Here is a 26230-nt window from a genome sequence, read left to right on the forward strand (position 1 = left end):
ATCTGTGTTAAAGGATCTTTTCATTCACAATTATTTATTTTTTTTCTGTCAGAAAAAAAATGTATACTTATTTGAAGGGCAGAATAATTACTTTTTATGTTACAAGATCATAATTTTTCAAACACAAAGAATTGAAAAGCTAGATTTTTGCTATTTAAAAGAATCATTGCTTTCCCCTTTTCCCACAAAACTTCTGCATCAGCAGGGTACAACTTTAAGGTTCCATATGGGCCTTGTTTTGCGAGAGAAAATTTGTCAGTAAGAAGACAGGCTGTGTCCTTCCTCATCGTATATAAATTTGCCACAAATTCGTAATTTACTGACATCACATCTGAAGTAACAACCAAAACTATTTCCCACCAAACATCTGACCAGAGAGAGGTATATTACAGAGTGGGAAAAAAAAAAGTATGCAAACATTTCCCTGCCAGAAAAGATGAAGAAATTGCATTTCTGCTATGTGTAATTCAAAGTATGCCAATGTGCACAGTCCATTTAGAAGAGAGTATTCTGGATGTTAAACATCATCACACACATGAAATTGAAATAAAAAAAATATACAGAATTATAATATTAAGTAGGTGAGCTAAGATGAAAATGCCTTCTTGAAAATTAAGTTATGCATACAAAAATGCCTAATCTGACAAACATATTTATTGCAAACAAATGTAATATAGAAAATTTTTTTCAGGTTTTGTTAAAACATGAACACTGTGGTGGAGTTGTAATAAAAATTAAATTGGCCAGAAAGATGGAAATTTGAGGAGTTCATTAACTACAGTAACCTGTCAGCAGAGATGCAGTGAATATTCTAGATCAAAACCAATGAAATATTGGTTTCTTTACTGTAAATGTTTATCATGGGTGGTATTATAACATTGTTACAGTGATAGCTATATCACTACTGAAGGATGAACTCCTAAACTCAGAGCTATTACTGATTTGATTCTATGGCACTTAGCAAAACAAACCCACAAGTTTTACATAACAGATGCAAATCCTTTTCTTCTTGAGTGCAAAAATGCACTGATGACATAATTGAAAAAAGAAAGTAGAAGAATGTGACAAAGTTACTTTTAAAGCTTTTATAATCTGTAAGGTAGTAGAATATAACATTTTAAGGAAAAAAAAAAAAGATTTTCTGATAAAAGGAACTGTCCCATGTGAACTACCTGAAATGTGGAATCTGGTCTGACACAGAGACTTGAGCTGAGAATGTGTTAACTGTTGGATAGGAACATGAACTATTTTTCCTTTTTTCCAAACCAAGCCTTCATCTAAAGACTACTTAAAACAATAAACATACAAGTCATAGCCATAAAGCGTCTGTACACAAGCATAATGTTGTTCTCTAAAGTCAAAAAGTACAATTACTCTCATGCACATTAGTACTTCCAAAATATTTATTTCTGCATACTTTGGGGATATTTCCCTCTTTCTGTCTTCTTAAATGTTTTTCAAGTCCATTTAACCTGGACTTTGGCCACTCAGATTCAAAACTAATACTCAAAACCTTCAGGCCTTAAACTCCCTACGGTAAAGGGGTTTTTGCCACTTCAGATTTTCACATACTGAGATGCTGGTCTCGAGTGTTTAGCAGGAGGGTTTATGTACAAAAGTCAGAAGCCTCAGAGAAATGCTGCTTGCCTGTCTTTTCTCCATCTGTTCCAGTTTTCATACAGCATGTGGAAGACTGGCATTTAGTTCTGTTCTCTGGATGGTGATGTTCAAACTTAAATACTTCTTTCTAGCAGGATATTGAAGCTCAGATACCGCTCAAGCTAAATTCTACTTAATTCCTGCTATAGTATCTCAGTACTTTCAGATCTCTTCTAACACATACAGAAAATCAAGTCCTTCATTTCCTAATGTAATGATTTTTATTTACTCCTGTGAACTCAGCCTTATTTCATAGTTAATATCAGTTCCTGATAGATAATATGTGACTGTCTTTTAAATAGATGCTTATACCTTTGTGCTATGTTTCTGGTTTAACTCATAGAACAGAAAGCCTCTTAGAACATCTACAGGGCAACTGTTGCAAATAAACAATTATTATAACAGGGAGTTCTTACTAGTTAGTTCTTCCTACTAGTCAGCAAGTTTATATTAAGCACAGTTTGATTACTTGACGAATGAAAGTGTTACTCACTGTGAGTAAAGATTTTCAGTTCAGCTCTCTTGCTTGATTTTGCTGTCCTCACTAGCACTAAGCATTTCTTCATCCTGCTAGTAGTCTCGTTGAACATTATTCATATCTTCATGTTTACATTTAAAGGTAAAACTGACTCTACATAAGCTCTACATAAGGATTGGTAAACAGAGAATGATCTATTTACCCCATATGTCCTCAAATGCTGATTTTTACATCTGTATTTTATAACTTTGAATTTTTTTCATTTCCTCAGCTAACACCTTTGTTTATAACTGTTGTGAAAATCATGCCTCTTTGTAGCAGTTATTACTGGGAGGGGGGAGAAGTGTTTGTCGTGTGTTGGCTTTCTTAGTAGAGCCTGAAAGCTTGCCCAGGTGGCTGGGAGACTTTGCTGTCGCCAACATCTTTTTCCATGACCTGAATCCACAACTGACTACCAGTGTGTGCTAATCTCAACTACTCTGGTCAATCAGTGGAGAGTTCATAACAAGCACTCCAGTAGCAGCAGCTTCTTAAACCACTTCTGATAGACCATCTGAAGCCAGTCGAACATACTGCCTTCAGCAGTCAGCTCGGCTGTTCAGTTTAATATTGGCCCTGCAATACAGCAAGAACTTTGAATGGGCAGACACATATTTCAATGGAGCACATTAAGCACATGGCCAGTTGCAGTACAAAGCCCTGATCTCCGCCAACCACATGCCATTCTGTGAGACTTAACTTCAACCTGAGTCTACAAACATGTTTCCTTTGCATATATGTGGTGTATTGAAATGTTGTCGTAGGCTGTAAACATTAACATGCTTTCAGAAAAACTATAATTTTCTCTTAACATTATGCAATCATTTTTTAACTTCCTAAATTTTTGCTTAACTTTTTAATTCAAGTCCAAGTTTGCTTTTGACTCATGTAGTTTAACTAGAAAACATCACACAAAAATGTGCAGAGTTCATATTTCTCTCTCTCTTTCACTTGGGCCAGTTAAATAAAATGTGTAACATGGCAGCATCAGTGTCATTCTGATCAGTTAGGCCCAGACTTAGTAGGTATCTCAGGAGAGCAAACCCCTGTACTCATTTAAAAAAATCCATAGATAAAGTAGTTGCACATGGCAAACAAACATGTTTTTGTTCGGTTCCTTCAATAGGCACAGTGGTGAATGATAAAACATCTCTCAAAAGGGTATGTTATGCTATTAATACTTTTATAGTAATTATTTCTATGCATTAAAGAAAAAAATAGAACTATAACAAAACAGTTCTTCCCTTTTTCACTTTTCAGTAAGTTTGCTTTGGAATGAAAACTTGTTTTCTTGTATCTCATTTTGGACAGGCTCTGGACTAAAACCATTTTCTTATCACATAAGCAATTCACTATATGACTGTGCAAAAAGGTTATATCTACAGTGCAAAAAGGTTATAACTTTTAGTTTTCAAAGAAAAACACTTCAACTTCTAGTGTGCTTATTGTAATCAATGAGGACAGTTTCATTAAAATCAAATCTTTGGCACAGGTGAATGAGGTAAAATGTAGCTGATAGAGGGCATTCAGAAACGTGCTTTAGTTTGTCTACAGGCAAATAAATAGAAGTTGCTTTCTGCAGTTTGAACACGAGAGAAAAAAAGTTGTATCCTTTTCTTTTAACTAAGTGTAGAAGAAGGATATAGTGCTGGTTTCATCATGAAATCAATACAAATCTGATCAGAGGGGAAATTATCAGCAGCAGTAATGGGAGAGGTGAAGTAATGGAAATTTCCCCTTAGTTGTTTAATGAATGTTTATTTTAAAATAAACATTGACAGATGTATCCATTGATAAATTACAGACATAAGGCGTAAATTGCATATAAGGTTGGACGTCAGCTTCCTAAATCTAATCGTAAGAAGTTAGACTGGTTTTCTACATTTCTGGGGCCATAACTGCATTGGTATAATCTTTTTGCAGTGAACCATTATTGAAGATTGCATATTTTACAGCAATACCTTGCTGATAATTCACAAAGACATGTCAGCTAGATAATCTCCTCTGTGTATGTTCACACATATGTATTGATGGGAGGAGCTATACCATACCTGCTCTAACTTTTCAGCAATGTACTATACTATGTTGCCACCAGCATCTGTTTTTGATGTAAATAAATATTGTAAAAAAAATTTCAATACTCCTCTTTCCAATTTGCTTGTCAGTGTATTCTTCCTCTGAATGGCCTCTCCTAATGAGCCTTATAAAGGTTCTTGGCAGCTAACTGGGAAATGTTAATCAAGGGTTTCACTTAACAAGAGCTGCAAATGATCCAACTTGTTAAGTTTTCCGATACCCATCTTTTGAATTTAATTATTGGCACTATTTTTTACCCACCACTCGAAGACAATAGTTTGACTATTTTACAAATTGCATTATCAAGGATTTTTCATCACTGTAATAAATAATAATTCTGCCAAATTCTTACAGAACATCACTCTAGTGAGCTATTAACAAGCTCTTAGTAGCTATCACTTCAATATATCTGATAAGTATCATAAGTCTTAATACAGAAAAATTATGCAAACAGCAAAAAGTCCCTTGGGCCTTGCTGCAGCCATGACAGGATTATGTTGGTAATGCACGTGGAAACAGAGGATGTCTTCCCACTCTTCCAGCTGTTTAAGGGAGTACTGCCTGTAGGACAGGTCATAATTATTATGTGAACATGTGGGATGAGATCTTCATGTGTATTCCTGCACATTTGAGTTATATAATTTAAATCAACAGAAAAAAAGAGGGAGGCCATGGGAGTTCATTTAGACAAGCTCTTGGGACACATTAATATATCACAGGCATTGAACATATCAGGATTAGAACTGCTTGAAGGTAATTTCTACTACTTAACTTCTCTCTTCCTCTCATCAACAAAAGCAAATTTTGTCTTATGCTAGTAAGACAATGCTATGCTGCAAAGAAAAGACCAGCCTGCCACTTACATATATATATATATATATATATATGTATGTATGTATACGTATGGCTGTCTCTATACTGAAAAGTGTGTCTTCCTTCCCCTGGTTGCAGTCCCTGCCTTCCTCCCAAGCAGTGCAGATTGGCTTCTGCTTGCCTTCCCAAAGCTTTGAAGACCGCACGTGAATCTAGACCTGTTTCAGACCTCTTCTGAGTGGCTGCAGCCCTCAGAAGTTGTAATTTGTTCTCTTTATTTACATTTTCTTTTCTACTGATTCAAAACACTCATGTTGTATATAGCATGAAATCAAGGGTTTACTCCATTTCATGCCACAGGTGGGGCACAAGGTACTTCTGTGGGCACATTTAGGAATTAAAGGCCTCTTGGACTTTGGAGACCTGTGAAGGTCAGAGGGAAAGAGCCCCTGCCCCTTTGTCAGATCCATCTCTCATATTGCAAAAAGTCTCTAGTGAACAATCACTAGACCAACACCTGGATTTTGACATGGAGCAAACCAGTCACTTCAGTCCAAAAGGGAGCCCAGGAACACAGTAACACTTGTCAATTAGAACCGAGCTCCATCTGTGAACCGAGTCTTTGGATGATGGAGGCTTTTGAATTAACATTTCTTTGGCTATTGGACAGAGCTGGATGATGTTTTAAAAAATAAGATATGGCACTGATGGTAAAGCTGTACTTTAGAAAATAAGCAGTGGTTGCCTTCAAATTGCTTGCTTTTCTAGAATAATGAACAACTCTGGCTGACTTTTTTAGACGGTTGACCTTTTACGTCTTTTAAAAAACCTAGTCTAAATTTATTACATCTATAAGATTTGCACTAAAATATAACCCATTGCAAGAAAAACTACTAATGGCCATGAATTAAAAGAAAACAAATTCTACTAAAACTTCTAAAATCCTAGTAAATATAATTCTTGCTGTTTCCACTGACATCCAACTCTTCCTCAATCTGCATTTATGGGTATTTTATGTTCCTGATCTGTTTCAGTTCAAATCTTACTACAAAATAAATTAAGTTGTACAAATATTACCAGGTCACCGAAACAACTAGTATCTGAATAGTGTTTAACAATTTTGCCTGGAAGCTTATTAATAGAGGAGACTAAATAATAATTTCTTAAAAGGAGTGATTAATTTCTCATAATTTGATAATTTTTTCATCAATGCTGTACAAAGAAAAAGTGTACTGAAATGTGATCTAAAAATAACACTCCTAGCTCTGCTTTTCAGACTTTGAAAGCCTCCATTTAAAAATCTAGTTATGGATTAATCTTTCAAATAAAAAAGGAAGAAATTATTAAAAGTGTTCATTGTCCATACACAAATCTCCATAATTTTTTAATGTGTTAACCAGGCATCTGTCAGACTATTCATGTACGATGTTCACAGAACCCCTCAAGGTTTAACCTAAATGAGTTATGAGTCAAAAAATATGTATTTTTCTGTATACATCTGTAGACTGAAACAATCTTTAAATTTTTTTTTAAAAGTCTTCTACTGTAATTTCAACTCTAATTGTATAACACTACTTCTAAATGTCAAATATTTGTAAGTATTTATGTTAGAAGTAAATGGATTGCAAGATATGAACACCTACAGTACCCAAATGAGAACAAGTGCTCACTTAGAAAGGAAGAATATAGGGTATATCTGAAACTCTCACAGTTGTCTAAAATCAATATATGAAGCAGGTGCCTGGAGTGTGGGTGAGATGGTATGTGCTGAAGAAAGAGAGAGATGTGGCTGGCACACGTCTCTGAATACAAGGCAATCTCTTGGAAAGAAGGTGTCCAAATCATCACAGTAGGAAAGTCAATACGGGTCTCCCACAGGCTAGAGGTAGCTGTTGAAATTCTGGGACAAGGTGGGATTTGAGGCATTCTCCATGTCTTCGTTGTTTTTCTTCAGCTAGCTTACCTCCTTCACTGATGTGATGTTTTCAGCATTATTTTGATGTCTTTTGGTATTCCTGCATATTTAGTGAGTTGTCTAATTTGGATGTTGTGAAATCTTCTGGGACGTGGTTGAAACACCATGTCACCAGCATTTTGACAGCTGATTCCAATTTACAGATTAGTCTGAAAACTGATTAATCATTAACCTTTTGTTCAGTGTTGGGTATGTAGATTGTGGTTATTCAGAGCATCTCTTCATCAAAGAGACTCATTATCCTTAGAAATTCCCATGAGACCAAATGAGTTAACCAGGAAACCAAAAAAGAAGAAGAATCTACTTCTACCATAAGATAGAGCAATAATTTAAGGAAAACTTGAGATTTGGTGGAGCAGAATTTACATATTATTGGAGACAAACTACTATTGAACGGCCCCCCTTTCCAATTTTTACATTTGTATCTCAATACAGCTGCAATGAACTTAATTTAGTTTTCTTTCTTCTTAATGGCTAAGAATATAATTATTCCTCAGAGAAAAGCTTTCAACCAAAACACATAAAAGCACTTCTGTTGCAACACTGGTGTCTATGAACTATTGTTTGAACATGTTAATGTGCTGCTGTAGCAATAGATAAGGATAGAAGTGTGCGGTCAGAGAGGCCAGAGTTGTTTATAAAGACTCTCTGGGGACTAAGAAAGAATCTATTCACTAATATAAATCATGAGCTGTTGAAGTGAAAAATAAAATCTCCTTTTCAGGAATGAAGAAATCACCAGACATCAATGGAATTACATTTGGTGCACTTATTCAGTGCAATTATTCAGTAGACAATAGAGAATGTAGTAATTGATTTTGGAGACGATAAGGTTTGTCCAGATGAATCTTTTAAAGCTAGCTAAAGTCTTGTTCTCCCTATTAGTATCCCCAGCAGCAAAGTCATGGCCAGAAAAAGGCACTGAAACAAAGATAAGTTAAAAAAAACCTAACTAGGGATGAAGACATTCATAGTGGTGTTGGTGTGGCAGTTTTAATGTTTTTCTACCAAAAATCAAACTTCCTTTCTTTTTTAAAATGTTCTGTTTACTCACAGTTACCATAGCCATTTCAGACAAATCCAATTTGACTTGACTTTCAGGGTGTCTAGAAGATATTCTGCCCATAGACAAAGTCTCTGTAGCTTGTCTGCTTTTCTTTAGAAAAGCATGGATTTCCAAAAGAATCTCAATATGTCTTTGCTTCTCTGTAATAAAAAAAAAAATCTTCTCTCTTAAAGGGAGTATCTTTCTGCAGGGCTTAATTAAATCAGTATCAAAGAGATTAACCCTCATTTTTCTAGTCAACTTTATCATATCCAATATTTTTCTGTCATAATAAAAGCTAATACAAAACTGAAATACATTGTTAAACAAAATATAGGAAAAGAAAAATCTACAAAGAAATTGACACCAAAGTCTCTTTTGACAATAAGGATGGTAAGCTATTATTCCCGAGCTATGGTAGACCGATTTCTTAATCCATTACTAGATTCTAGAGAAGTACTTCTTTTCTCCTGTGATTTCTCTTTTTATTATCAAATATTTGTTTCTCATTCCAAATATTTAGTGGACAAGAAACTATCGCCAGGCATGGGGACACTACACAAAACTGAAACAGCCAGTTCTCTGAACAGGGAAATATAGACACTGAAGTATAGAGTCTACAAAGATGTAGAATAACCTAAATTACAGAAGGTTTGAAGAGACTGCCAACATCACCTGGTTGAACCTTCAGCCTAGCACCACCATAGTCACCCCTAAACCATAACCCCAAGTGCCACATCCGAATGCCTTTTGAACACTTCCAGAGACAGTGGCTCCACTACCTCCCTGGCAATTTATTCCAGTGAAAAAACACTCTTTCAGTGAAAAAAGTTTTCCTAATATCTAATTTGAACCTCCCCTGGTGCAATTTAATGCCATTTCCTCTCATCTTTTCACTTGAGACTTGGAAGAAGAGACCAACCTTCACCTCACTACAACCTCCTATCAGGTAGTCGTAGTGAACAATGAAGTCCCAACTTAGTCTCCTTTTCTCCAGATTAACAACCACAGTTTCCCCAGTTGTTGTTCCTCGTAGGACATGTTTTCTGGACCCTTAACCAGCATTGTCCATTCTCTGGACAAGCTCCATCACCTCAATATCCTTTTTGAAATGAGGGGCCCAAAACTGAAAATAGTACTCAAGGTGTCGCCTCACCAGTGTCGAGTACAGCAGGAAAATCACTTCCTTGGTCCTGCTGGCCACAGTATTCTTGATATAGACCAAGCTGCCACTGTTTTTTTTGGCCACCTGAGCACACTGCTGATACATATCCAGCTGCCTGTCAATGAGCATCCCTGAGTCCCCATTCCTTGCCAGTGCCAAAGCTGATGTGTTTTTTATCTTCTCTGCCTTTTCCCCATCCTCAATTCTCCTTCCAGATTTTTTCCCAACATTCCTGCTTCTCAAAACACAATTTTTGAAAATGAAGATTTAAGATTTTTTTCTCTGTCTTCTGTGAACTTGCATCTAGTGAGGGTCAACTTCTCCTTAATTGGTTAGAGCATGGTGCTACAAAAGCCAAGGTCATGGGTTTGATCCCTGTGCAGGCCATTCACTTGAGAGCTGGACCTGATGATCCTTGTGGGCTCCTTCCAACTCAGAATATTCTGTGAAAAAAAAAAAATATCTGGTCAACAGAGGGCTATTTAAAACTGCCTTAATTAAAACAGGAAATAGTAGTTCAGTGAGGTCAATCAGAAAACAAGGACTTTGACAACCAGAGAAGTGTGAAGACATAGCAACAGCATCCATCCTTTGAGCACTCTGAGTGAATTGCTTCCTTATACCATGCCAGAATTGAAGCTTTGATTCTGTCTTATTACAAACAGTATAAGCAAAATTATCAATTGCTTAACCAATACTTACTGATTTGCTTTCCTTACTCTGGGAAGGAAAAAACATCTCAGTGAGATGCAAATATCAAAGAAAATAGAAAGGATCTAGGTCATTGGGATATGACAGCACCAGCCAAGGTTATTTGCCTGTTCCCTGATTTCAAAAAACTTTGTGATATACAAAAAACCACGAATAAGGAGCCTGGCCACCTTCACACCTTGTAACTCGTGTATGTGCATTGTACTGGCCCAGGTGTACAAGCCAGCTCTGTCTTCCAGCTTCTCCATGTGAACTTGACAAAAGAGTGCAGTTTACTCTCTTCATTCAGTCAATACGTGTTACAGCACCGCTGGTCTCTTTTTGCTTTTCTTCTTTAGGATGCTGATATGGTAGAGTTCACGTGACACAGTGCAAGAAAATATTGCATTTATTCCAGTACTGTCTCCTTTTGTATCCCATCACGTACAGCCGACAGATTTTTATAGATAATACCATGCTCATTCAACTAGGTATTTTTCTCAAGGGAATGTTTTTTGTCATCTACATAATTAGAAGCTAAACAAACTAAGATCAAAAAAATCTGACAAAAAGACACAGAGAGAAGAGTCTGTTCACCAAATTTTTCAAGAAATCCAAAATCAAATGTTTCACATCATTTCTGATGTTTGCTTTCATCTGTTAAATTTTTAGAACTGAAGTAAAATTTAAATTAAGCAAAAATCTTAAATTAAGGAAATGAACTGTACACTTGAGTCTGCTAGAGGTTTTTTTGGTTTCGTCACAGTTGTTTAGCTAGATATTGTAAATTGACAAAATGCTTCAGTGAGCCTGAATGTTCTACATTATTTTGTGGCATTTTTTGCCAACAAAATGCAAGTGAAAGATTATGCTCTGGTCTAAAATCACGCTTTATTTAATTCTAAGCTTTCTAGGCACTGAGGTTACAGACCATATATTTCTTTCCACATACACCAGATGTTAAAAAATTGCATGTGGAAAATGAAAAGAGAAAACCTCTCTGGTTTCACTCTTCAAGCATGTTTTTTGTGAGGCTCATTTGAGTTAGATGTAAATCAGTGGTGGATCAGAGGGTATAGGAAAAGGGAGGAGTCCAAAACTGAGTTACAGCAGACAGACACACAATTGGGGAGAGCTCCATAAAATATTCAAGTCATATATCATATGTGCAAGACTGTGATTTGTATGTGTATTTTCATATGATTATGTATACAGAATATGTACAAAAAGGTTCAGGTTGGACAAGACCTCTAGGATCTTCGAGTCCAACCATTAACCTAACACTATCAAATCCCCCACTAACTATTGTCCTAACTATTGTCCACGTATTTTTTAATACACATCCAGGGATGTGTACATAACCCATCCCTCAATATAAGCTATTTTAAGATTGTGTTTATGATATTTGTAATTAATTCTTCCACTTATATGTGCAAAGTAACACAAACAGTAACAAAAAGTTGTTTCTATTAAATACTCCTCTGTACTAAGTGGTAGGAACAATTGATTTCTCAGTCACATGGTCACTGTGTGCATGCAGGTGTTTCAATCTGTAAAACTTTATATGAAATTTTTCATTTATTACTGCTGAATAGGAAAATTGAGTCAGTAGTTTAGATATGGTAAAGAAAGCCATTTTAGAAGGTTATTGAAATGAAATATAGTTCTGAAATATTCATTTATTTAACTCTGTGCAAGGCTCCTATAAGATCAGTAATGTTTGAGAAACTTGCCTTTTGTTCCAGATACTGTTTGAATATAAGTGGATGCCAATGTCAATTTTTTTTATAACTGCTAGATGACAATCACAGGAGAAACAAATATTTTACAATCTAGACTTTTGATGGTTTGAGGCTAGGGGTGATAATATTTGTACTTCTGGAAACTGTGTTTACCTTCCTACTGCAAAGGAGGTGTAAATAGTCTACTTTGATAAATGTACACCTTCATTACAAACACTGATTGACCTTTCTGTATATGTCAGTGACAAAAAGTAGGCTTTGGCAACCTGTGAGGATGGAAACAAGTTAAAGACACCCTTTTAAAGGCTAAGATAAGCTTTTAATGGGGGAGGGGGATGAGTTGAATTTCAGTATATTGATATTCTGAATATTCAGTATACTGATATTCAGTTGAATATCAGTAACTTCAAAGTCATTACTGACATTTCTGAAGACTAGAAAAACAGAATGATATTGTAAATTTCAGTCTGCAAGTAGCCTCTATTGAAGTATTTCAGTTTATTCCATTGATAGCAATCCCAAGTCATGTCCTCTGATTTTTAATGCAGCTCAGGTTCTGGAAATAGGATTTGTAACAGTAATATAATTTTATTAATCAGGCTGTTTTTAGAATGATAAACCCAAGTTTACAATTTGCCTATAAGCAATCTGAACTCTATGTGGCACCATTCAATTTTAGCAAGACCCCAGGTTCTAGCTATGGGCCCATCAAAGGGGTTTTACTTTATACAAGACACCAAAAATCCGACTGCTGAATGTATGAAAAAGGCCGTCGGTTCTTTTATACCTTAAGAGACCTCATGGGAGAAAACCCTGCGCGTTTCTCAGGAGGTCAAATAACACACTTTTACTGGCAAACTTTAGAAAATAAGGCAACTTGGCAAAAGTTTAAAGAGCAACATTCAACCAAAATAAAGCATTTCACAAAGCATTGACTTAGCACATGCTAACCCGTACAACTTAACCCATCCAGCTTTAAGTTACCGAAATACCAAGAAAGGAGATTAGGAGAAGAAGAAGTAGTAGAGAAAGAGAGAGAAAGAGAGAGAAAAAGAGAGAATTAAAGCTATCACCCCAGAGTGACAGCTGCTCCAGGGCTGGCCAAGGAGGTTTCAAGGGGCTGGGGTATGGAGCAGGGCACCATTTCACCTTCATGAAATTCAACTTGTCCCTTCCCCCTCAAACACACACTTGAGTTTGTCTGAACCAATAATTAATATAATAATCCAGTGTGTCTCTCACAATTTTTCAGCTAAGTTAGGCTATGTGAGGAAAGCAGATGTTTCCAAGGCTAAACTGAAAGGGAGAGGACAAGAACAAATAAAGCCTTCCTCATACTTTTTCGGTTTTGCAGAACTTCTCCTCACACCCAGGCTGTAGGAGGTCTGCAGGAACCCCTTGCTGGTTCCAAACCTCTTGCTGGTTTGTGGCTCTCTCTGCTCCAAGCCCTTTAGTTCCAACTGCTGCTCTTTCAGGATGGACCTCCTCAGAAAACTGAAAGCAATCCCAATATGTATTTTCCTTTTCTATTACATAATTTTCTCAGGAATAAAAAACTTACTTTTACTTTGTGGCCTGAACCCCATGGCCCATACCCCTATCACGCATCACAAATCATACAAAGCTCAAGTCCTAATTTTTAGTGCCAAATCAAAGGCAATTCTCTTCTTTCATATCCTTTAAAGTTCTGATTTTTCCTGACTTTTACTCCCCATGCAGCTCAGCTCTTGGCATAAATGAAAATTCCACTTTAAAGAGTGTAGAATTGGCAGACTGGCATGCAGATGAAGTTACAGATCTCAAGGACTCTTTCAAGTTGCAAGAGGTGAATGAACACTCAGTAGATTATGAGTCAGAAAATGTCAGAATAATCATATTAGGAAACTGCTATGGCTTACTTGACCTTTTTTTAGGAAAAAAAAGGTTCAACTTTGACTTCGCTTGCACTTGTTTTCTTCCTCTTACTCAGAAATTAAAAACGTTATTTTAAAGGCAGGAAGCAATTGGAAACTGCTCATACTGTTAATATTTTATATGTTGTTAGTGGAATGAATACCAAAAAGAGATTGCATTTTCAAATGACAATGTATGTACTTCAAGATATTTATAATTAACTCTTATTCTGCTTTGTTCTCTACTTTTAAGTAGAGAACTCTATGAATGTTTTGTATGGGGAGGGATAGTCACTGTTGTTTTCTGAAATATGTTTTTCTCTGACAGAGTAGTGCACAATAGTGAAACAGACTCGTGTCTCCAGAAATTTTTTTTCTCAGGGCTACTGAGCTGAAGCATATTGACTCACAGACTATTTTTGAGATAAGTATCTTATTCTTTTCTTTTTGGCAAAAAGATGATGTAACGACAGTCTTCAGTTCTGGTGAGGCTGTTGTGAGGTGCTTGTTCAGGTTCCTTGCTTCCCTGTTAGCCCCACAGCCAGGCTTGGAAATGTCTGCAGAGATGAAGACATTGATTCATCATCTGCTACCCCAAAATCAGACAACTTCACACCACATACATTCAGCAGGGCTGATGCTTTCTTCTGCAAGTCTAGAGCCACCTGACCTTCAAAGTCTGTTCATGTGAGCCTATGGGGTCAGTCCTTCAGTCCTGAGCTCAGCTGAGGTTCCCACTGTTGTTTTAGAAAGCATTCATCAGTTTAGTTCTGTTCCTACATGAGAAAATATGCTCCCATGGGAAAATCCAGAATATGACTGCAATTTGACTACTGTAGCAGAAAATGAGGCTTTTTTGGACTGAAATTATCCTATTGGGGCAATAAAAAAGATTCAGTACAAAGATCATTTTACTTCAAAAATGAAGAGATGTGATTTTGAGTATTTCCTGTATGTAAGTGAGGAATATTAGAAAAACTTGCTCTCACTTCCTGGAATAACTTCATGAATACTGTATAATGGCTATGATTAATACATACATGAAAAATACTATGCAAACAGAAAAAAAAAAATCTATGTTTTGATATGGTCTGTAGAAATAAACAACCCTTTTACCTAAATAAGTGCAAACTATTTGCCCACAGTTATTGTTGCAAAATTCTGTGATCCTTATCCAAGAGCTAAGTCACTCTATGAGGACCTTGCCTGAAGCCCCTGTGGAAGCCGTTGCATGTGGAAAGGCACCAGGACGCAGAGGTATCACATCCAGTGTCCAGTTAAGGGAACCTCCTTCAGCACCATTGCACCTAAATTCCCTGACCATATGTGCCACAGGTTTTGAATGCATCCTGTGGCATCATAGGAGAAGTTAATGTGGAATACCAAAGGATCAAGTCCTTGGGTTTGGTTTACCCTACCTGTGGATTTCAGTCTACATCTCATTCCTGGTGACTTCCCACCATTTTCCCCAGCCAGCTAACACAAAGTGCAATTCACTGTCTCTACATGTAGACAATGACTACATAAACCTCAGGAAACCCTTCTTATTACTCATATGTCCACTTTTAACAAAGAAATAGCTTCTGCCGTCAAGGAGAATGACTAGAACAGATAAATCCTCTTTAAGATTCCTAATAATGAGAGGATACAGCAGGTCAGTTACCTGACTTTTGGAGCAGTAAGATGCTGGCTTGACATTTCAAATAAGGAATAGCTACCTAATATCCTGATCTGCCCAAGAACATGCCAAGATGACACTCAGCAATAACTAAGATCCTATGCCTGTTTTCAGTATAGATCTTCCTTATTGACTGCCTTCTATGTGGTACCTACCAGCCACCGCACTCCTCTTTGGGGTGCCCTCATTAAACCTGTGGTGTGCCTGATCTAACAAAAAAGCAGAAAAAATGCCATTGAACCATTAATTTTACAATAGAACCTGACAGGTTTTTCTCCATGTAAAATTAGAAAGAAAACTTATTATGACGTATCTACTCTTCAGTTGTCTTTTTGAAAGAAAAATATAACAATTTTAAATGAAAATGTTACAGTTTTAGAGTGAAAATCCTTTTAGCAAAACCATCAAAATGGTTTGCTGTTCCATATACTTATCAGCAGCAGACTGTATTTATCATTTACAATCATCGAATTGTATTACATGATTGTATTGGACTGTATTACGTGATTGGATTAATCTCTAAGTATTTTTTCTTTCATAAATAACTTATATATCAATGAAATATCACTAATCTATTCTTATTAAGGATAGTATTCTCAAATATTTCTTTTCTGTTAAAAAATCTGGGATTACAAGTGAAAACTTACAAATATTAAAGACTTAGAAATAATAGACTTTGCATTTGGTTTTGTCTGAAGTGTTTGTCTTTTTTGTGCTTTAGTACGTGACTGTAAATTTTAACAGTAGAAGAGAACAACCTCCTAGAGAGCAGACAGACCTCATCACAGTGGATCAAATATAAACCTGTGTGGTTAAAAATATTCACTTAGTATATTTTTTCTGTGTCCCTCACTAGTTGGCTTTTTCAAGAAAAAAAAAACACAAGTAGTCTGCCTGTGGTAGAAAGAAAAAAAAAAAAAGCAAATGGGCAAATCAGGAAAAGAAGGATGCCCTTTCTTCTTCCCCAGTCAGAAAGCAGCCTGTTTGACTTCACAAACAGGTCAGAAGAAAATCTGTTTTATAATGTAGGTAGTCATCAAGCAGCCAATGATTCCCAGCAGTGACTCCACAGACCGCTTTTACATTATCAGAAACTGAAGAAAGATGTGTCATCACACAACCGGTGCTGGTCAGGGTATGCTGGGTTAGATATACACAAGGCATGTAAGCGAATAGTACTTTCTGCAAAACTATGCATGACAAATTATGCTATTTAAAGCTGAGGATTTACTGCTGGGTTCTTTCTCTTTGAAAGAACCAATAAACAAAGTAATCTTAATTACATTCTATGAATTGGGAAGAAATGGATTAACAAAATATAAGATTTTCACATGGAAGCACATGGAGCTTTTTCACTATATCAAGTGTTTCTCTTTCCCCTTAGATAAATTTCCTTGTTTTTTTATTAAATACATAAAAGTAAATGTTTTTGTTCACCACCTGTCTACTCATTAGATGCTTATTGGATGCATTGTAATTAAGGGGAATTTTGAAACAGTTTTGTGGGAACAAAGCAAGTGGCTTTATATTTTATGATCAAGATGGTCCCCCAGCTACAAAAGACAGCATGGGAGGAACAATAAATGTATCTATTAGGCATGTAAGAGCAATGTTGTTAGCTAGCAACTTAGTGAATATCAGGAGGACTGAGATTAAACAGCAAGGAGAAAAGATGGTACATGGCATTGTAAAGGGAATTCAAAGGGAAGGAATGACAGGATCAGAGGAAGGAGTCATAAATTCTTTTGACAACTTCAAAGCAAGCAGAGTTGAGGGGAGGAGATGTATGCACAAGCTTTCATTTTATTGCACTGTATAAATTTTCACAGCCTTTTCTGGTTATGCCCTACTTATTTTCTATCTGTAAATGCATTACCATCCTGGAGATCCCAATTACTGTGGGAATTGCAGAGGTCTCGATTACTAAAGAAACTTGTTAAAATTACTTTTCTACACACATATCTATGATGCTGAGACACTTTAGTCCCCAAGCAGAGTGGAAGCCTGAGGATGGAAACAGTGAAAATCACAGTGTTTGCAGGATTCAGACCGCTTACATGCAAATATCTTATCATGCTTATGATGATCATCAGTTCATTTAATTATCTTGGAGAAAGAAAGATACATGAGGTATGTTCTTCAAGACATTAGGTCAGCTAGGAAAAGAGATGATAGGTGCTTTTTCTTCACTCTCTTGAAGGTGGAAGGAGGGGTTGGGAAAGATAATGATCATGCTTCCTTTCCCTGTTCTGTTTTTCAAAAAACTTGGAGAAAAACCCTAAAAAGATATTAATACAATATCCTGGCTTCTGTTCAGATTATTACTTATGTTTTAAACAATAGATGCTAAATTGAGTTTTCGGGGCAAGAAGGTAGAATGTGTTCTACATTATTTTGATGTTGTTGAATAAAGGATGTATGATTTATGCTGAAATACACAGAATGATACTGGTCAGACTCCCTCATGTGGCTGTCCATGGCTGCACTGATGTCTCAGATATCTGTGCTGCTGTCCAGTTTTCTGGCAAATATAGCCCAGGGGGCAGAACTGACAGAAGAAATCTGTAACTCTGCTTTTTCATATCTAATGGCTGTAGATTTGTCTCTGAGAACAGTAATGAAACAGAAAAGCTTCCTGGTGGCAAAACAGATAAAGAAGAAATAAAGGGAGAAGACCAGAAATGAGTCATACATTTGTTTCGAAATTTATAGATACAGCTATATACATATGTATATAAACATGTCTACATATATGCCTGTATTAAATATGTACAATTAGCTGGGCAGTTGCTTAGAATAATATGCAATGAGTGGTAGGGGTTTAGGGGAGAATTCCAGTATAGAATTCACAGAGGAAGTTTGGATAACAGCAATAAACTTAGTGGAAGAAGTTACATGTTTCTTAAACTGTGGACAAAAAAAAAAAATAAAAAGTACATTCGGCATTAAAAGACCTTGTTCAGTGAGTACAGAACAAGAAACTAAGTGTACTTCTTCATATTTTGTTTACCTACACATGGTGGCTGATTTTATTCATGTGTCAGTGGTGCTTCAAACTGAGTTTGGCATTGGGTAAACATGTGACTCAGCCTGACACCTACAGACTGAATCCTGTGGTCTAGGAGAGCATGGTCACCCCCATTTGATGAGACACAGAGTGTTCTTTCTAATTCTTGTCTTTACTATGTTGGCAGAAATGTAAGAGTTGGCAAGCATTCACATCTAAGTCATACCAATTGATAAACACAGTGAGAGAGTAATTGACCTGAACTATTGTTCAGGTTGTTAAAGTTTTAAATCTTTTATATCTGAAAATTTAATAGGATTTTTTTACACTGAATTTTTACCATAATGAGACTAAAATTACTTCCACGTTCCTTACACTGAGAAACACAAAGGCAATTTTATTGCCATTCTTGACTTTCAGTGTTGAATCAATTACACTGTATAGAATCATAGAGTCATTTATGTTGGAAAAAACCTCTAAGACAAGACCTCAAATCAGCTGTTAACTGCCACTGCCAAGCCCACCACTAAGCCATGGCCATAAGTGACACATTTACACATCTTTTAAATACTTCCAGAGATGATGACTCAATCACTTCCCTGGGCAGCCCATTCCAATGCTTGACTATCTTTTCTGTGAAGAAATTTTTCCTGATATCCAATCTATATCTTCCCTGGCCCAACTTTTTAGTCAATATTTTTGGTCAATATGTCCATAAATAGGATTAAATTTACCTTTCTGTTCATGTAAATAGCATTTTTAGACTTGTTTTTCCACTGGTGGAAAAAAGGACTATGTATTAAGAAACACAGCTGTCTCTGGCTAATTTTAAGGGGCTAATATGGATAACTTTAACAATCAATTGATAAACTCAGTGTTACAATTTTTTGTCACAACATACAAGTATAACAAATATTTCTACTTCTAAACCTTTGGTTGTCTTGGTGGAACATAAATTAAATACACTATAAACTTCCAAAAATGATGCTGACTTCTTTATCAGTATCAGAACATGCAACTCCTAGGAACTAAAAAAGTATTATAATAGCAATGTGTTCTGGCTGGCTCAGAGACTTGAAAAAATATCATTAGTAGAGAAATATATATATTTATAGACAATCTGTACTAACTTTACAAGCATGATATAATGGTTTAAATGATAGCAGAATGTGATGACAAATGAGTGTGTTAAATATGACAGGGCTACCATATGTCTTTAATTAATTCTGTTAACATCTTGTCATGATCTTACTTGGTAAATGGCAATTTAAAAAAAAAAAAAAAAATATGGTGCATAATTGCCAAAATATTTCTATTACTTTTATTGGGTTTTCCAGTCAGTGCTTCAGATTGCAGTCCGAAAATCACTTTATAAAGCGGAAGCTTTAATTTTGAAGAGAAGATTATACTACACAACTAAATTAGACTCTTAACTAAAAACAGAGAAATATGTTTTGGCAGTAACTATACAAGTGAAATGTGCACATGACATCTTCTTCCTATTTTTCTTTTAATAGCTGTGGCAGCATGGTTTTTTCAGGTACACTGAGCATATGGATGTATCTCTTCCACATGCTTAAGAGAATATAAGTCTATTTTCTTTTATGTTTAGAGTGGAAACATACTGAAGTCAGTTTGAAAATCATGTTTAACTCACTGTTCTAATAATTCCATAAGCTCATTGCAGACAGTATAAAACATACTGATTTGTCAGCCTTCATGATTGGTAACTTACCACAAATGGAAGAGCATGCTGATCCATATTCAGATGCACCTAATTTCCCTTCAGTCTCCAAACTTCATCTGAGAGGCGAGCTGGGCCCTGCTGAAAATCACTAGAGGATGACCTGGAAAATGATCAGACAGACATCATGCTGAGGATTTCTTACAAGCTTTTACTACAGGGGCCATAGGAAATTATGATGCAAAAGTAGCAAATATACATAAAATATTTCACTGTTATGAACAAACATTAGCAGTAGTTGGGCCAGATTATCAAATTGGTCCTTTCCAAAAACTCCACAGGATAGTTTTTTCAGATGTCCTTTCTCTGTTCTCTCTTTCATGCAAAATGCCTTTTCTCTGGCCTTGTCAAAGTAAAGGACTCTTAACACACTGCCACTGAGCAGCTTTGCTGGGTAGCTGCACAATGGTAAGGGCCAGACCTGTGGCTTAAATTTTGAACCTCTCAGTTATTTCAAGGTGAATTTTATGTGCAGTTGGGAATATTATGAAATTATAGAAGATTTTTCACATGAGACTTTTCTCAAAATATTGTGATACCTCTCTAACAGGTAAAAAGAAAGCAGAAGTGGACTGCAGCATCCCATTTGGAAATTCCCAAATGTCTTAAGACGAGAAGGCAAGACAGAAGGCTGACCTGGCTGAACAGGAATTTTCTCCTGGAAATAAAGCAAAAAAGGAAGGTGGAAGCAAGGTCAAGTGACATGGGAAGAATATATAGAAGCTGCTTGCCACTGTAGGGAGAAAATTCATGTGGCCAAAGCTCAGCTGGAGTTGAAGCTGGACAGAAATTTGGGGGAAAATAAAAAGAGCATTTTCAAACATATTAATGGCAATAGGCAGGATAGAAATATCATCAGTCTATTATTGGATGAATATGGTCACCACACAAACAGGGCCAGAGACAAGGCAGAGGTATGCCTTCTTTGCCTCTTTCTTTAACATGGATGATGAACCAAGAGGGTCTCAGTGCCCTAAGCTGGAGGACCAGGACTACGAGAATGATTAACTCCCAGATGACCTGAATTGTGTGGGATCTGCTGCTCCAGCTGGATTCCTACAGATCTATGGGGCCTGATGGGATTAATCCTAGAATCCTCAAAGAGCTGGCTGATGTCATCACAAAACCTCTCTCTTGATTTAATTTTAAGTGGTCTTGGGAATCCAGAGAGGTCCCAGATGACTGGAAGCTGGCAAACCTTGTCCCAGTTTTCAAGAAGAGTAAGAAAGAGGACCCAGAAACTGCAAGCCTATCAGTCTCCCTTTAGTGCCTGGTTAGTTATGGAGAAGATTATTCTGGGAGGTACTGAAAAACAGCTGGAGGACAATGCAGTCATTGGTCACAGCCAGCATGGCTTCTTGAGAGGAAAGTCCTGCTCATCAAGCCTGGTTTCCTTCTATGACAAGGTAACCCATGTAGTTATGGGTTAGGGAAGCCTAACCCTAGATCAAGGGAAGCCCGCTGATGTAAACTTTTTGGATTTCAGTAAAGCTTTAGATACTGTCTCTCACAGGATCCTTCTGCACAAACTGTCCAGCACAGCTGGATAAACACATCATGCGGTGGGTGAGCAATTGGCTCATGGGTTGAGCACAGAGGGTAATAGTGAGTTGGGTAGCATCAGACTGGTGATGTGTCACAAGAGGGGTTCCACAGGGCTCCATCTTAGGCCTTGTGCTCTTCAACATCATAAGTGACTTGGACATAGGACTGGAAGGGATACTAAGCAAGTTTGCAGATGACACAAAACTTGGAGGAGCTGTTGACTCCCTCAAAGGCAGGGAGGCCCTGCAGAGAGACCTCGACAAATTAGAGGACTCGGCAATCACCAACCATATGAAGTTCAACAAGGGGAAGTGCCAGATTCTGCACCTGGGGTGATGATTCTGCACCCTGGATGTCCATACAGACTGTGGAATGAGATGCTGGAAAGCAGTACCATGGAAAGCTGGAAAGCAGTACCTGGGAGTCCTGGTTGATGGTAAGTTGAATATGAGTCAGCAGTGCCCTGGCAGCCAGGAGGGCCAACCAGTTCCCAGGGAGCATCAGGCAAAGCATTGCCAGTCAGTCGAGGGAAATGATTGTCTCATTCTACTCTGCACTGGTGTGGCCTTACCTTGAATATTGTGTGCAGTTTTGGGCATCGCAAAGCTCTTAGAGGGTGTCCAAAGATGGTGAAGGGCCTTGAGGGGAAGCCGTATGAAGAGCTGCTGAGGTCACTTGGTCTGTTCAGCCTGGAGAAGAGGAGACTAAGGAGAGACCTCATTGTAGTCTACAACTTCCTTGTGATGGTAAGAGGAGGGGCAGGCACTGATCTCTTCTCTGTGCTGATCAGTGGGCAATGCTCTCAGGCACATGGTGTGATTCTTGAGGATGGTCCTCCACGGTGCAGAGCTAAGGGTTGGACTCAATCTAAGCTAAGGGTTGGATCCACTCAACTTTGTGGATCCCTTCAACTCAGCATATTCTGTGATTCTGTATTTAGGATCAGAAAAGTGTCTGCCTGCCACTTACAACACATATTTTCAGTAGTTTTTGTCAAGTTTTGGTCTTCAATTTTTCTACCACTCATAGAATAACCAATTGGAAAACAGACGCAACATTTTACTACTGAAAAATAATATTCCAGAGCAAATTTGGAATGATTCTGTTATAATTTTTGCTACCTACATAGAGGGAGAACCCAGTATGCCTGAAGAATCACTAGAGCACTTAATTTGATAATTTGACCATGGTAGCTTGATGCACATTTTTTTTCTAAGACTATAACTTCAGACAGTTCTAAAAAGCTTTGGATAAATTTCCATTTCTGAGAAAAATGTGTACCAAGCAAGCAGATAGACCGACAAGCTACAAGCCAACAGTAAAGTCTTTACAGATACAAATTACAGATAAACTATGTACCAAAAAAAAATAAAATTGAAGTGAGTATCCTACATTAATTCTGTAGTTTTTCCTTATCTTCCTAATGTCAATACATCTATTAATTTTGTGTTAATATATAATATAACATCCTACCTCCCCTATCTCTTTTGCTCTAGAAAACTTGAAGAAAAGAATTTTGCAATTAGTATCTTCGATTTTTTTTACGCTGTGCTGGCTCATCAAGTTTGTGATATGTAAAGAATTATTTGAACATTTCTATTGACTGTTTTTGGAAGGTTTTAGAATAACTGGAGTGACTTTCAGAATATATCCTATTTGAGAAATCAAGAGGACGCTCATCTTTCATTAAGTGTTTAGTTCATCAGGAGGTCTGAAAGTTGAGCTTGCTCTTACTTCCCTAGTAGCATGAAACTTTTTACACTTACAAATGTGTAACTCAAAAGATATTCTAAGAAACTTTTTAGCAAACATAGAAGTTGCTTCCCTTTCTTTAAGCCATAAAAGTTTGATACAGTCTCCATTGAAGTTAATCAGTCCTGTAATCAGTATAAATCAGTTCATAGTGACTCTCTATGTAGCTACACACTTTATATACAGAACACCACACCTTTTCATACTTCTATCTGATAACTACATCTGATGGAAAAGTGAAGAGGGTTGTGCATTACAGAAAATTTGTTGCAAGCTCATGGTTATTCAAAACAGTCCCCTCCAAACAAACACAAGACAACACCCTGCTACCAGCTTCTTGACATTGTGAACAAAAAGTTTCTCAATGTAATATCTGCTGCTATTACTCTGCTCTGTCCATCTATAATTTATCACAAGCCCCTCAAGCCATGTACATTCCTCATGGAGTCTCCAGTAAGAGGTGAATCTGAGATATAGATTTGATTCTGGTGAGGTGTGTTGCCATGCATTTTTCTTTCATGGATATGTTGGAAAAGCACTGTGGATTTTACAGTGGATTTTCCTCCCCCTGGCTTCACTGACCTTGGTGACTGCTTGTTGTCCCGGACTGGAATTTCTTCTGTGCAATAACCTTCTCTTCCCCTGTTCTTAAATATGTTATCACAGAAGCGCATCTCATTGGCTTGGCCTTGGCCAGCATCAGGAAATCCCTCCTGGAACTGACTGCCATTGGCTTTTCATAGGACAGTGAAAGCTTCCAGTAGCTTCTAACAGAAGCCACCCTATAGCCCCCTCCGCTACCAAAACCCACTCACAGGTTAAACCCATGACAGATCTGTAAAAAATTTTCTTGTTTGTTATGACTTCAAAACTGTTTCATGTTTAAGCAAATCTAGAGAATCTCTTGGGTTAAAGGAGTACAATGTGTAAACAAGTTAAAACAAGCAGAAAACTATAAGCGAAGTTTATACATATACCTGAAAATGCCTGAATTTCCTTATATAATGTATACCCTTCCACTAGATATAGATTAGCCCAACTTAAGACACTCAACAACAACAACAATGAAAAGCATAAATATATAAACTACACAGAGAGAGAGATAGATAACCCCAAATGGGTCTTCTACAGAAACAGCATCATAGCTACCTGACTCAATTATCATGTAAAAACAGAAAACAGAACTCAAGAAATAGAAGCTGTCATGAAAAATTTATCTCTGGAATAACTGAAGAAACTAGAAGGGAAAAGGTGAACTGGAGATATTACAATCATTTTCAAAATGCGGATCAATTTTTTAAAAGACTTTATGGTAAGAATGTTCTACAAGAAGTCAGAGCTGCCACTTGGTGGAAAAAAAACATTAAGGATAGTAGGCTTGAGAAGAACAGCTTTCATCGATTAAGAGATAAAATTATTAAATAATTGCTTTGTTTGAAGCTATTTTTGGTCAATAATAAATAACTATGCATCATGCTGTGGCTGTGGATTATTGCCTCCACCTTATATACTTTACAATTCTTGCCCCTGTCACAACATATTTACTCAGTCATTACTGAGACCAGACATTTTGAATGACAGCTGCTTTTCCCATGTGTTTCTTCATTACTTTCTCCAGTGTTTCCAGAGCCTTGTTTTGTAGTTACCCATGTCCAGATGCAGATTAAATTTAGCATATTTCATATTTTTTGATGTCACAGTATTTAAACATCACAACGTAACGAATAGATTATCTATTCAGATGTCACAGGAAAAGCTCACTTCTTTTAAATACATTAATTTGTTCTAGTGTAATCATATGAAGCCCACTTAGTAGTGTGAATTGGCCTCTTATAAATATGCCACATCCCATTTAAAAAGGTGTGCAGAAACTCCCATGAAATCCATTCATATTCCTACTATGCCTGCCAGATTACCTAAACTGTGGAGAACTGGTACACTTTGGACTCTTTTACTATCATCCTCCTCACAGAACACACATCAGTTAAGACAGCAGTTTTTTCCAACGCCAACATAACATAATAGTACATTGCATTTGTCCTTTCACTCATTCTACAGAACATCACAGGATGGGTTTTTTTAGAAAGGTATTTCCCCAATGTAACAGCACAAAATATTGAGTGTGTATCAGTCACTAGAGTAGGTAAGTTGTGGGGCCTATGATTCCTTATCATCACAAACAATGAAGAGGAGAGAGAGGATTTATTCACTGAAGTGAATCGCAAGTTGCTAGTATGTGGGAATTACAGATATTGGTATTTTAATAGAATCACAGAATGATTTGGGTTGGAAGGGAATATGTGAAAGATCATCTAGTTACAACTCCCCTGCCATGAGCAGGGACATCTTCCACTACACCAGGTTGCTCAAAGCCCTGTCCAACCTGGCCTTGAACACTTCAAAGTATGGGGCATGCATCACTTCACTGGGTAAGCTGTTCCAGTGCCTCACCACTGTCACAGTAAAGAATTTCTTTCTAATATCTGATCTAAACCTAGATCTAAACCCTCCTGCATCGTAAGGCCACCTCCCTAGACCTTTCACTCCATGCTCCTGTGAAAAGTCTCTCTCCATCTCTCTTGTAGGCCTCCTTTAGGTACTAGAAGGCTGCTATAAGGTCTCCCTGGAGAATTCTCTTTGCCAGGCTAAACAATCCCAGCTCTCCCAGCTTGTGAGAGAGGTGCTCCAGCCCTCTGACCATCTTTATGACTCTGATATAATCAAGTTTTAATCAGTTCTAACATTGTTCAGTTTCTGCACGCTAATGAGTCAAAATACATTGAATGATGCCAGCCCCTTAAAGTGATCATTGCTTTTGAGCAGCCACTTTAACATGTTCCAAGACTTCAGATTCATTTGATTTAACCATTTTTGTTTAGACTGTGTATTTAGTTAATATGAAACAGGAAAATACCTTTCATAATGATGTA

General features: G+C 37.0%; 1 long non-coding RNA gene across 1 annotated transcript; it reads right to left on the minus strand.

Annotated features, from left to right (window-relative positions):
• Window positions 1-8975: 8975 nt before the first annotated feature.
• LOC113994433 lies at window positions 8976-20715 on the minus strand. The gene is made up of 3 exons (XR_003543073.2): window positions 20543-20715; window positions 19995-20106; window positions 8976-9693 (listed from the first exon to the last, which is right to left on the minus strand). It is a non-coding gene; the product is annotated as an uncharacterized LOC113994433 (long non-coding RNA).
• Window positions 20716-26230: the final 5515 nt, after the last annotated feature.

This window comes from Pipra filicauda, unplaced genomic scaffold, assembly GCF_003945595.2.
Source record: "Pipra filicauda isolate LSUMZ 115617 unplaced genomic scaffold, ASM394559v2 scaffold196_size3971931_pilon, whole genome shotgun sequence".
Lineage (NCBI taxonomy): Eukaryota > Metazoa > Chordata > Aves > Passeriformes > Pipridae > Pipra > Pipra filicauda.